Source organism: Boleophthalmus pectinirostris, unplaced genomic scaffold (genome assembly GCF_026225935.1).
Source record: "Boleophthalmus pectinirostris isolate CB_2022bp ecotype Guang Dong unplaced genomic scaffold, ASM2622593v1 HiC_scaffold_21, whole genome shotgun sequence".
Classification (NCBI taxonomy): Eukaryota; Metazoa; Chordata; class Actinopteri; order Gobiiformes; family Gobiidae; genus Boleophthalmus; species Boleophthalmus pectinirostris.
Window position 1 is genome coordinate 7,424,140 of NW_026571175.1, and position 13,702 is coordinate 7,437,841.

Genomic DNA, 13,702 nt, shown 5'->3' on the forward strand with positions numbered 1-13,702 from the left:
CATCGACAGTCTGCCGTTAGAATTGTTTTACCAGGGGTGTTTTGTGGAGTGGGTAAGAATGTTTTTAGTGGCAGGATAACTATGGCCATTGACATGCACTATCCTAGCACCAGTGACCTCTGCAAATACAAGGACTGGATGGAATATTTTAAAAAGTGTCTCCACACGTCTCCAACACTCTGACTAACTACAAAATGAGGTCGTATGTCCAAAATTCTGGACTGTCCCTTTAATTTCCAACTGACTCAGTCTTCACCAAACTAGCCTGAGTTTGTGTTTTAGAACCTCGAATTTATTAGCCGTTCCATTGCACCTTCTCAACAGGGAGGTCAGTTTTTCCTGAGTCCCACAATATGGCACAATAGAACATGCCATTAAACTATAACAGGAATTAAACCAGGAATAAACCCAAACTAAAACCAGACCTGTTCATTGAGGTACATTCGATCTTTCGATAATTTATGTTATTAGGTTCTTTTTTTCAGACCAAGGGTTTGTTTTGTGAGAAAACACAATACACCAGTGAAACTCATCAACTGGGCAACCACTTGTCCACCCAAAAGATAAAATAAAACTGGAGCATAAATGTTATGTCATATATGAAATACCCTGCATGTTCTGAAATAAAACTCACATCAGGGAAACAGGGACAGCGTTCAGTACATGAAAAAAAGGAACATACATAGGACAGAGTGCGAGAAAGAAATGGCAAAGGTGTGTAAACGAGCAACAAAACACAAAGCAGAACAGAACAGGAACAACTCAAATTGGCCATTTTTGACTCCTGTAAATAAGAGAAAAGCACATCATGGACTGGAACAGCACAAACATCAGTGGGACAGAGGAAAACAAACATCATTGTTGGATTAAAGAGGCAACCGAAATACGGAAATGTGCCCACGGGACTATAAACCTGGACAAGGGTTTTTTTTTTTACTCTCACACACCTGGGATATTGTCCTGAGGAAGTGGGACTGCAGATCGCGTTGTCGTCCTGCCTCCAACAGTAGGAAAACAGCCCCGATATTTGTTTAAATCGGCTGAGCGGCCATGGCACAGCAACATGACGTGACCGCTCTGAGGAAGACCGCAAGTGAGTAATCGAAACTGTCAGGTATGAAAACAAACTCTTGGTCTGAAAAAAGAACCTAATATAAACCAGACTAAATGTGTTCAAACTTAAACTTACCTGTGAATTAACTCTCCAGAACCTGCACCCCAGTTTGCGAAGCACAGTGATCTCAACTCAGCCTGACCTATTACCTCACCGCATTGATTTAAACTGGCACATTACGTAAAACCATGTCCAAATCCACGTCCACGTCCACATATTGACGCCACGGATCATCTGCTCATTGCGATTCTGCCCGTGTCCCCGTCTGCGTCAAAAACACTGGGCAGAAAATCCGAAGGTCCAGTCTCCACCGCGCTCCAGAGAGGGACAGGAGATGAATACCCGCACATAATTACAGCTCCCATCTGATCACCTCATCACCATTCTCCCCTGCATCTGCACAATCTGAGGTACAAAAGGTTACCCACGAGTCCACAGGGTTAAGTGGGCCTAACCTCACGCTCCGCAGGTCTCCGAATGCCTCGTTGTTTACTCCGTGTGTTGCCTTCAGGGCCCCGGGACGTTTGAGAAGTGTCTCGTGTGTGGAGTCGCAGTAGGTGTGATAGCATGAGAGGACGCAGGGCTCAGAGGTTTCACCGAGACCGGAGGGAGATAAAAAGTGGATTTTACAGACCAGCGTGATGTATGTGCTAAAAATGTTGAAATGTTGTAAGAATGATAGTAAGGAAGTAAAAGGAAGTAAAAGGAATATGGGTCCTTGTACCGTTCGTTCTTTTGAATTTCAGTTAGTTTGTTATTTCTTTGTTCCGTTTTAGAGTCAAACAAAAAAAAACTTATTTCGACCTCTATTTCAGTAAATGGTAAATGGTCACATTTTTCTATAGCGCTTTTCCACCTTCAAGGCACTCAAAGCGCAGTATTTACCTTAAAGTTTATTTCAAATAACACCAATCAAAAAACATTGTCGTGCCTATTTCAGTTTTAATATTTTATTCTCTCTTGTCTGTTTGCCCCGGACGTTCTTCTGCTAGAAGAACTTACCTGAAATATCTTTGCAGTTTTGTGGACAAACGTGTCCTCTTCTTTTAACTTTCTTTTACTTTCGCGTATTAGAAAAAAATGCTGAAACAGGAAGCAGCGAGGCGATAAACTCTCCTTTATTCATTTGACACTGTATTCACTCGCGGCACACTAAGCAGTATAACTCCCAGGGCATATAAATCAAAGAGAATAAAACATCAGAAATGAAATAGGCACAGAGACTGTTCTTTGATTGGTGTCATTTGAAATAAACTTTAAATTAAAAAAATTGGTAATAGAGGTTGAAAACTTTTTTTTTTTTTTTTTTTTTTACTTTGACACTAAAACAGAATAATGAAACAACTAATTGTTTTCTCATTTTATTGTTTTTCATTCTTAATTGAAATTCAAAAAATTGAATGCTACACGGACCAAGCTGGTGTGGTTTGATGAAACGGGCTGTGTGTGAATGTCAACACTGTTTCCTACTTAGGATCATTTAGGGGTCACGCCATTTTTAGGGGTGTCTGAAAGACTAGCAGGTAGTAGTAGTGCACTAAAAATTTCCCACAATGCACCTTGAAAAGTGGCATTAATGGTCACTAGACCGGCCAATATAGCGCACAATGCATTATGAAAGTAAGGAAAACAATGCCGGTCAGCGACAGGTGTTGAACTGCACACAACAAGACTAAATGAAGCAGATAAAAGTGCTGGTTTATGTCTCTGTAGATCCTGATTCTGAATAAAACACGACTGAATAAAGCGTTATGGTGTTAGCGGTGCCAGCGTTAGCCGCTTACCTGAGCTCAAGTTGTTAAAAGAGCGTTCAGTACATTTATGTGAAATCCATCTTGACAAAAACTAGTATGGGTATTATTAGTCCATAAAAACCAGTCTGATCTGATCGTTTTTAGTATTATTTTTTTGGAGTTTAGTGGACTTTTATCATCCAAACGCTACAGTCACATGACCTGAATGTAGTGAGCTGCATGTCTGAATCGCTGTGTGAATGAGACACTTCATAGTGGCTAAAGAGTGCGGGCCTGTGTGGAGAATAAGGGGTTAGGGATTAGGGAAGACATTCAGACACAGAATTGGTGAACATTTCTAAATGGCAAAACTGTGTTTCTGTTTGTAGAGTGTATTTCTTTTACAGACAAATACTATACAAACCTTTTTTTGGACCATTTTAACCATATTTCACAATTTCCCTCAGTTGGATTTCTTAAACAACATTTACTCAGAAATGTAAAAAAAATTCCCAGGATTGTTACATCATAGGTAGGCATCCAGAGGTCTTCAGTGCAGTTTGAAGGTCATAAATCATTGAGACACACTCTGAGCATTTAATAATAATGATAATAATATTATAATACATCAGACGTATATAGTGCTTTTTTGGACACTCAAAGACATTTTACAAATAATAGGAGAGAATAGGAACTTGTAAAAAACATTGAGGGAAGTCATAGGGGGAATGCCATTTTGAACAGGTGACTTTTTAGTACTGATCTGAAGCACTGACATCAAATTCCCATCATTCCAACTGCATGCTTACATTAGTATGCCAGCTACTTTGTTAAAATAGTCAGCTATTATTTTGTCCATGGTAATTCCAGAAGCTAGCATGCTAACACTAAATCCAGATGAAAACAAGAGAGCACAGACTGATGCACTTTTAGTATTTTCTATAAGTATGCATTATTTTAAGTTCTAAAACAAGGATCTCCAACCAGTGACTCTCCACTCCCTTCCAAGTAGCTCCCAAAGGGGTTTCTGAATTAGACCATTGCACTGAATAATAAAAATGTGGTTAATTAAATGCCTGTTACTACTGTAAATGTATCATTTTGGAGCCCAACTTTGTGCACTAAGAAATGACAATGGTTTATGTTTTATAGGCGTCTAACTGTACCCAAAGGCTCACTCTCTTTCTTATAATCGTCTCAATTTATTGCGGCCTCTAAAATGAGTAGCTCTCTTGCATTTTTGTTTTGTAAAGGAGCTCAGCAGAGGAAAAAGGTTGGAGCAAAAGTAGGCCTTCTGACGGGTGCCATTCTGCAGTCACTTTGATCATGCTGTAACAATTGCTCACTCATGATAAGATGTAGTGACTTGCTCAATAGCACAACAGCAAGTCAAGTAGTCTATGTCAAATGTCAAACCTCTGCTCAGCGTATTTTACTTAAGTTACAAGGTCGTATGAAGTAATGAGAAACTGAAGTTACTTTTACTTGAGTACAGATTTGTAGTAATGGTTTGTTTTGGTTAATAATGGCTTTTTTATGTTTTGATTTAGCCATTTATTCTCGACTAGATTTGTTTTGTTGTTTGTTTCTAAAATTTTACCATTTCACAATTCAAAACATTTCAAAAGCATAAATGTCTCTCGTCACCATCTGTCTTCTCAGCGTCCGCCTCTCTCCCTCCTCTCTTCTCCTCTCCATCCTCTCTTCTCTTCTCTCTCTCATCTCTCTCACCACCTGTCCAAGATGGCGTCTGGGTGCAGCACACTCTGGCACGGTTGGGTTTGGCTCATATAGAGTCCCACAGATGGTTTGAGAGGCTGACGCAGACTGGGTTTAACAGCTGATACAACCCACTACACACAGGTGGCCCTCCCTCTCTCCCTCTCTCCCTCCCTCTCTCCCTCTCTCTCTCTCTCTCTCTCTCTCTCTCTCCCTCTCTCTCTCTCTCTCTCCCTCTCTCCACACATGGGTCTGTGGTTATGTCATGTGCAGATACCAAAACATTTCATAACATTCATCTTAAAATAGTTTTAGTTTGCAGTTTGAACAAATCCCAAATACTGCAATTATTATTGACATATCATCATCAGAGGTATAATACTCCCTACAACAGAAGCATGGACTGGACTAGACTGGAATAGACAGAACTATCACAGTGTTTTGAGGGTCCATGTCTCTGGGTGCTGAGTAGGAGTGTGCAAAAGTATTGAAATATTGATATATTGTATTGTTCACCAATACAATATACAATATATATCACCAAGAGTATTTTTTGGTATATTTTACAAAATTATTTTGTTACAGTGCTACAGTTTTGTTGCTTGTTCAGAGGAATTAAACTCATGTATGCAACACATTTGACATTTTCACTGTTTTCATGATTAAAATGTGTGTGTTTTATATGAACTTTGTACAAGTGTGGTTTAAGAAACAAGAAGTGGTTTAACAAACTCTTTTTAGTATCACAGCCTTTATTTTTTTATTGAACCATATCAAATCAATTTGAAATATATTTTATGGAATCGTATCAAATCGTAAGCTCACTGTATCAAGATATGTATCATATTGTGGCTTATGTATCATAATATGTATCGTTTTGTGTCTTATGTATCGAGATATGTATTGTATCATGTCTTATGTATCACGATATGTATCATATTATGGCTTATGCATCGATATGTATCATATCATGGCTTATGTATTGAGATATGTATCGTACTTTTGCTTATGTATCAAGATATGTATCGTATCATGGCTTATGTATCGAGATATGTATCATATCATGGCTTATGCATCGAGGGATGTATTGTATTGTGGCTTAACTATTGAGGTATGTATCATGGCTTATGTATCGATATGTATCGTATCATGGCTTATGTATCGAGGTATGTATGTATCGTATCATGGCTTATGTATCGAGGTATGTATCGTATCGTGGCTTATGTATCGAGGTATGTATCGTATCGTGGCTTATGTATCGAGGTATGTATCGTATCGCGGCTTATGTAACAAGGTATGTATTGTACCAGCAACTTATGATGGTAAAAACATTTCTCCAGCATCGTGCCTCTTCTCTTCAACTCTCGAACTACTACAACTTTTATTCTACAACAATTTCCATGAGACAAGGAGGTGATGCAACCAGGCCAAGTTACATGTATATCCTTGGAAAGGCGACCCCACTTTTCAAGGTGTTTTTGTGCAATAATAACAACTGAACCAAAGATGACTTTAATGCCATACTGTGGAACATTCTAGCCACAGCAAAACTCAGACAAGCAAGTAACATAATGAGGAGTCTATTATTATTAAGGGACAATTTATATTTGTCGAAAAATTGTTGTAGTAGTTGTTGTTGTAGCATAATAGTAGTACTAGTAGTAGTTATGTATGTTTTGACTACATCTTTTTACAGCTTTTTAGTGTTAGGAGTTGTTGCCATGGAAACCTGTTGACATGAGGATGAGGTGCATGCTGCCACACGTGCTCTGGAAAAACCCTCACATGAAACGAAATGTGCTGAAGACAAAAGCAGATGACAGAGAGAAAGACAGAGAGAGAGAGAGAGAGGGAGAGAAGCAAGTGAGAGGAGAGGAGAGAGAGACACATGCACGAACCACAGAGAGAGAGAGAGAGAGACACACAGAGAGAAAGGGAGAGAAGCAAGAGAGACAAAGGAGGGGGAAACGAGAAAAAGAGGGAGAGAGAGGGAGAGGACCAAGAGAGACAAGAGGGCTAGAGAGAGAGAGAGAAAGAGGAGAAAGAGCGACAACTGGGAGAGAGAGATAGAGAGGGATAGGAGCAAAAAAAATGAGAGAGAGAGGGATAGAAGCAAGAGAGAGGGACAGAGAGACACACAAACACAGAGAGGGAGAGGAACAAGAGAGAGGAGAGGGGCACACACACACAGACAGAGTGAGACAGAGAGAGAGAGGAGCAAGAGAGATAAGAGGGAGAGAGAGAGGCTGAGAGATAAGCAAGAGAGAGGAGAGAGAGAGACACCCACAGAGAGGGAGAGGAACAATAGAGAGGAGAGAGACAAAGAGAGAGAAGGAAGAGAGACGAGAGGGAGAGAGACACACACGCCGAGAGGAGAGGGAGAGAGAGACACAGAGAGAGGGAGAGGAGCAAGAGAGATGAGCGGGAGAGAGAGAGAGAAACACACACTCCCACAGAAAAGGAGGGAGAGAGACACAGAGAGAGAGGGGGATAATAACAGGTGAGACAAGAGAGAGAGAGAGACCGAGAGAGAGGGAGAGAGAGAGAGGGAGCGAGAGAGAGAGAGAGAGAGAGAGAGAGAGAGACACACACCCACAGAGAGGGAGAGGAACAATAGAGAGGAGTGTGACAGAGAGGGAGAGGAGGAGAGGAGCGAGAGAGACGAGAGGAAGAGAGAGACACACACACATCAGCAGAGAGGAGAGAGAGAGACAAAGAGGGAGAGGAGCAAGAGCGATGAGGGGGAGAGAAAGAGAAAGAGACAGCAAGAAGGAGAGAAGCAAGAAAGAGGAGAGGGGGAGAGAGACAGAGAGAGACGAGAGGGAAAGAGAGAGAGACAGAGATATGCAAGAGAGAGAAGAGAGAGAAAGACACACACCCATGGAGAGGGAGAGGAACAAGAGAGAGGAGAGAGACACACAGAGAGAGAGGGAGAGGAGCAAGAGAGACGAGAGGAAGAGAGAGACACACACAGAGGGAGAGAGGAGAGGAGAGAGGAAACTCGGAGAAAGAGAGAGGACATCGAGAGAAGGAGAGGAGAGTGGAAGAGGAGCAAGAGAGAGGGAGAGAGGGAGAGAAATGGAGCAAGAGGACAGAGAGAGAGACTTAGAGGAGAGTGAGAGATGGACGGAGAGAGAACGGGGGGAGAGAGGGCAGAGAGAGAAGTGTCCGAGTGCCTCCCAACGGTCTGCTCCAGTATTTTCACCACCACAGAATTATTCACGTCAACACAGGCCAGTGCAGAACAAACACGGACACGCTGCAATGTATACAAATGCAATGGTATTTACTTCAACACGTGCGGCTATTTTAGTGTTTATTTATTCACTATATATTTTGTAAAAGCAGGAACAAGCAGGAGGTTAACACTTTTAATTAACTTGGTCATATTTGGCTTAATGTTGCAGTAAAAGGCGATTGTATTCCAAACATAGGCTTTATTTTCAGAAGTCTCAAAGTCGAACAGGCACTTTTATTTAAATCATAAAACTTTTACGTGTCACCATTTAAAATTCTAATTAACAGCAGTGTAACAATATCCGAAATATCGTGATATTGTATCGTCAGAGTTCTCACAATAATATCTTGGACCATCATAAGATATCGAATTTCAAGTCTCTTTGCTTAAATTAAGAGTTATGGTGCAGTATTAGCTAAAAAAAAAAGACAGAGAACTACATAGACCATGATCCTTTGCTCCATTTCAGGGCAGACTACAAGAAGAAATAAGTTCTAACACTTTTAAGTCTTAGTTCTTTGGATTAAATCTTGTCAAGGCATTTTAAGAGGAAAAAGTAGCATATTAACAGTTATAGCTGTTTAGTCTCCACAAAATATCGCAATAAATATCGTACCATGAGATTTGGATATTGTTACATCCCTAATCGTGAGCCTCCCCGCAATATCGTGAGCTTTTCCATGATATCGCAAAAAATATCGTACCGTGAGGTTCACACCGTGACAATATCGTACTACTAATTAATTAGAGAAAATACGACCCAGTTATTTTTAAATGTAGATGACTTCAGTTTTTGGTGTTTATTATGCCACAACATTATTTGAGACACAAACATCTATCTTTCTAAAAGCAGAAGTGTCTTCCAGTGAAGTATTCATTTTTATTTGTGTAATTTTTAACATTTGCCAGCTCCCTGTTCACTGCCTTATCTTTAAAAAGTTTATTAATGTTTGCATGACTCACCAAAAACCTCATAGATACACAACTGAACAGGAAGTAGTGACACTAACAGTGTGGTTACTGGGCACTGTCATTTTCAGTTTGTAGTCCAATCAGGTTCATCTGGTCTTCCGATAGTTTATGTTATTAGATTATTTTTTTAGACCAAGAGTTTGTTTTCATACCTGACAGTGTGGACTGCTCACTAACGGTCTTCTTCACGTGAACACTCTGAGGAAGAGCACTAGTGCAAACTGTCAGGTATGAAAACAAACTCTTGGTCTGAAAAAAGAGCCTAATAACATAAATTGTCAGTTCGTGTTGCACAGTGGTGTAAAAGTGGTTATCCTCCAGCCTTATGAGAAATGTTTGGTAGATTTGAATATTTACATCATTGACAGTAACTTGCACCTACTTACAGTGAATTTAGAATAACATGGAAATTTGTGAAGATTCTATTGTCAAATGTGAGAGGAGTTATAGTATATATGTTTTTTTGTTGTTGTTGTTTTGTTTTGGGGTTTTTTCCTAAGTCAAAATCAATATGCCATTGTTAAAGGTGGTTTCTCCCGGTTTCTTCATGGACATGTTATTGCTTTGTCTGAAATATTTCACAGTATGGTATTAAAACTTTCTAACTTCATGGAGACTAAATCAGACCAAGTTACAGGCCAGATCTGTGGAGAGGCGACCCCGCTCACAGTCAGAATGTCTGTTATAAAGCTATAAAACCGCCTTTGAATAAATGTAAAGTTGAGCAGTTTGTCAGACTGTGGAACATTCTAGACAGAGCAGCGACATTTCCTTAGTGCACCTTAAAATATACAGTTGGTAGGGATGTAACCATATCCACATCTCTCAGTACGATATTATCACGATATGCATCTCATGGTACGATATTTATTGCAATATTTTAGAGAATTTTTTTCACTTTTTTGCTTTCAAAATACCCAAGATTGTGGTGTGAATTATTTCTGTCATAATCCCAAGAATTCAAGTAAAAAAATATATATCTTCATGTTGTCTGCGCTGAAATGAATCATAGGATATGAAGTTCCTGATGTTTATTAGCTATTACTACTATAAAACCATGCATTTAAGCAAAGGACCTTGTAATTCGATATATTGTGACGCCCCATGATACTATTGTGTAACGCTTGACCATGTGAAATCACAATATTTCAGTTATCTCTAATGGTTATGTATGTGCATATTTCATAATTGTCCATGTTCCTGTGTGTAGTTCTGAAATGAAGAAATTACTTAAAGTAAATGTAACAAATATTAAATGAGTTCAAGGTTTACAGATATCAAGAGTAATGTTGAGTTCTTCACAAAAAACATATACATGATGTTTTTGAATTGAATGAGCACCTCACATCAGGTTGCCAGATAAAACCAGGGATAAAACCAGTTTGCAATATACCCAAAATTGTGGGATGTGGGATAAACATAACGGCTAATTCATGCATCCCGAATTTCAGACTTCCGGTCATCGTGCTGTGCATACTGGGAAGGACCCTCCGAAAAAGTGAGCATCAAAACGCCTCGTTTGATTTTACAGTGGGTTGTGTCTATTGTCAAAGTCGAACTTTTCAAGTCTTTTGAACCATATCGCTTTTGTTTCTGGTTCTGATATTGTCATATTTTAGTTTTGGGATTCAGACATCATAATTGTGTGGTTGTTGGGTGTCGTAACAGCGGAAAACAGGCTTCGGACATGTGCAAACTCCATAAGTGCAAAAGGTAATCATATTTGTGTGACTGCAAACTTCCGTTCAGCAAAATCCCGATTCCTTGCTCAACCTTGGTTACGAATTTAAAAAGTCAACGCCAAAACAAAAGGCACCAGCTGTTCACCAAGAAACACCTTCCACTGCAAAGAGACCAAGACGTCATGTTACTGTAAAGTCAGTTGAACAAGAAAGTGTGAGCTCAGCCTGTTTGTCTTCTGTACCTCTCGCTTAACAAACGGGATCCCGCTTTGATGGCGCTCCACATACAAAATGTTCACTGCAAACTGGCAGCCAAAGGTTTCCTTTTTCATCTTTCCTGTGGATCAATCCTGCCCATCGCCTTCGCCTTTCACTATTTTTCAATTCCGTTGGGAAGGGAAAACACGGAACACGGAGGTTTGCAGTCTGATTCCCTTTTGCAGTTATGGAGTTCGGAAACTTCTGAAGCCCGTTTTCCGCTGTTAGGGTCCAGCAACCACACAATTACAATGTCCAAATCCCAAAACTAAAATATGACAATATCAGAACCAGAAACAAAAACGATATGGTTCAAAAAATTTGTCAACAGACGCATCCCACTGGGAAATCAAACATGACGGTTTGATGCTCACTTTTTTGGAGGATCCTTCCCAGTATGCATTGCGTGACGATTGAATTCGGGATGCATGTATTGTGACGGTACTGCCGCTTATAACTGAGTAGTAAGTGTTACTGCTATTACTTTTACTTTTACTTATTTAGAATTTACCTTTTATATTGTTTCTCTTTGTTATTATATTATATTGTGATGTGTGAGCTACTGTGTCCTAAACATTTCTACTGCGGATCAGTAAGGTTTGCCTAAGTCTAAGTTTAAGTCTACTTTTAAAGGCACACTATGTAACTTTTCTGGTGAAGGGTTTGCCACCTACTCGTTACCATGGAGATTACTGCTTTGTCTAGAATATGGCGCAGATTTGCATGAACTTCTCTAGCTCCACCGCCACAAGCATCAACAATGAAGCGAAAACATCTCCACGGAAACCAATTAGGTGCCATAGTCTCTAACCAGAAAAGTTACGCAATGCACCTTTAAATTGGCTTTGTGCTGCAACAGTAGAAAGACATTACATTTAACAACAGATAAAGACACAGTGAGGACATGTTCAGTGAGTAAGGATAAGTTTTATTGGTGTTTGAGGAGATCCATCATCCCTGTGGACAGCACACAATACTGGTGAGGAATCAGGGCTCGTGCCGCTTCATGGGATTTGTAGTTCTTTATAACAGTCACAACGAGAAGTTAGCTTAGCATCCACCGAGAGGAGAAATACGAGGCTGAGGACGTTATTGAGAAGAAGGTCCTTTAGTTATTGTGGTTTTTGTGTTACCCGTTATAATGTACAGCAGCAAACCATCACTGCCACCAATGAGAGACCGGAGCACCAATCGGCCGTCCGAAAAACACATCCAAAACACAGGAACATAGAAAAATATCACGGTCAAAAAGTTCGTAAAGATCCGCAAAATCTGGTGTCAAAATAAAGGAAAGAGTCAAGTCACTTCATTTAAGAGACTTCCAGTTTGTGTGGACATAAAACAACGAGGGAAAAATATATTGGATGGTAGTACTACAACTCCCAAGATGCACCTGTGGCTCGGTAAAGTGTCCACGAACAGGCTCATGTAGGAAATCAAGTAAAAGTCATTGTCAGGAATCAAAACAGGAGAAAAACATTGAACAAGTCGTTCAGAAAATCAAAAATTACAACGGGATCATAAACAACAACGATAATCGGTTAGCACTGTTTAGCAAGAAACATTAGCAAAGAAATAAAGACAATTTAGTTGCCATTTCTACATAAAGACGACACATTTAAAAGTCAACCATTTAACTAAACCCCTCCCCCAAAACATGATTGTCCAATCACAGCAAACAAAAGTTAATTTCACTTCGTGGGTCGCCATCTTTGGGTACACAGTGTCCTTTAGAACTACAAACTAAAACAGGCGTAGCTTATTGGTCATTAAAACGCGACATGACCTTAAAGAGCTACTAATCAAACTTTTAAAAGGCCTTGTACCTGATTTTTTATTTATTTATTTTTTAAGTGTATTTGATATACTGTATAAGCAAATCTTGACGTCAAAACAACTCCGGTACTGAATTGGCATTTTTCCGTACGACAATCAGGAGGTGTGTATTGGCATGCTAGTTGTTGTTTGCGTTTAAGTGATGGTAAAACTCAGCTCTGGTCTGGAAGAGTTGTGAAAAGCGCTTATAAAGTCATCGCGGTGAATCATTACGACGTTCTGAAGCAGGAATAACTTTGGACTAGTTCTGTTTTTATGTTTTAACAAAAACATGAAAATAAAAAAATCAGGTACAGCACCGTTAAGTGTAATTAAATAGAATCAGGTAGCCTAAGTAATGATTTTGATACTATAAGGTAGGTTGTCTAGTTGTATGGATAAAAATCTCTATTTCGCAATTGAAAATATAACATATTTATGTGTGTTTTGTTAGTAATAAAAATATTTGGCCTTCTAGCTTTTTAGTACACTATACCTGCTATGTTTATTTAATGACCATTTTAATATCTATATTTTTGTACATAGTAATAAAATATCATAGTATCTTAATTGGTTAGTTATGGCTTCTAAATTTCCATGGGTAATATAGAACAGTCTATCAATAACTTTGGCTAATATTACTATAGACTTAAATATACCTTAGTTAGAGCAGTGCTATTGATTTGGGATACTAAAAATTAGTTATGTTTTTATGTTTAGACCAGCAATTTCTTCACAAACTGTCATTTCTGTGTTTAAAATGATATTAAAGTGGGATTAAACACCTAGCTCCGCCCACAATCGTGTTGCAAACAGAGCAGCTGAACAGAGCTTTTTCACAACGGCAACATAACGGAAGTGCCCCGCTGTAGGTTTACGGGAATTCCGGTTAAAGCTACTTTATGGCAAAATGTCTGTGGAAATGTTTTTTCACCAGCTTCATAAATCTGCCCCATCAACAAATCTTCATCCAACAAAGTCGACAAAGGATAAACATGACGAATTTATCCACAACTATCAAGGGAAGAAAGACGAAAACGTAAATGCGAACAACGGCGACGCATTAGTAAACTACTCCTGAGCAAAACTAACATTATAGTCATGAATAAAACATAAGTAATACGTAATTCGTTAATAAGTAACTTGTGAACTCAGACTGATTCGAGAATTT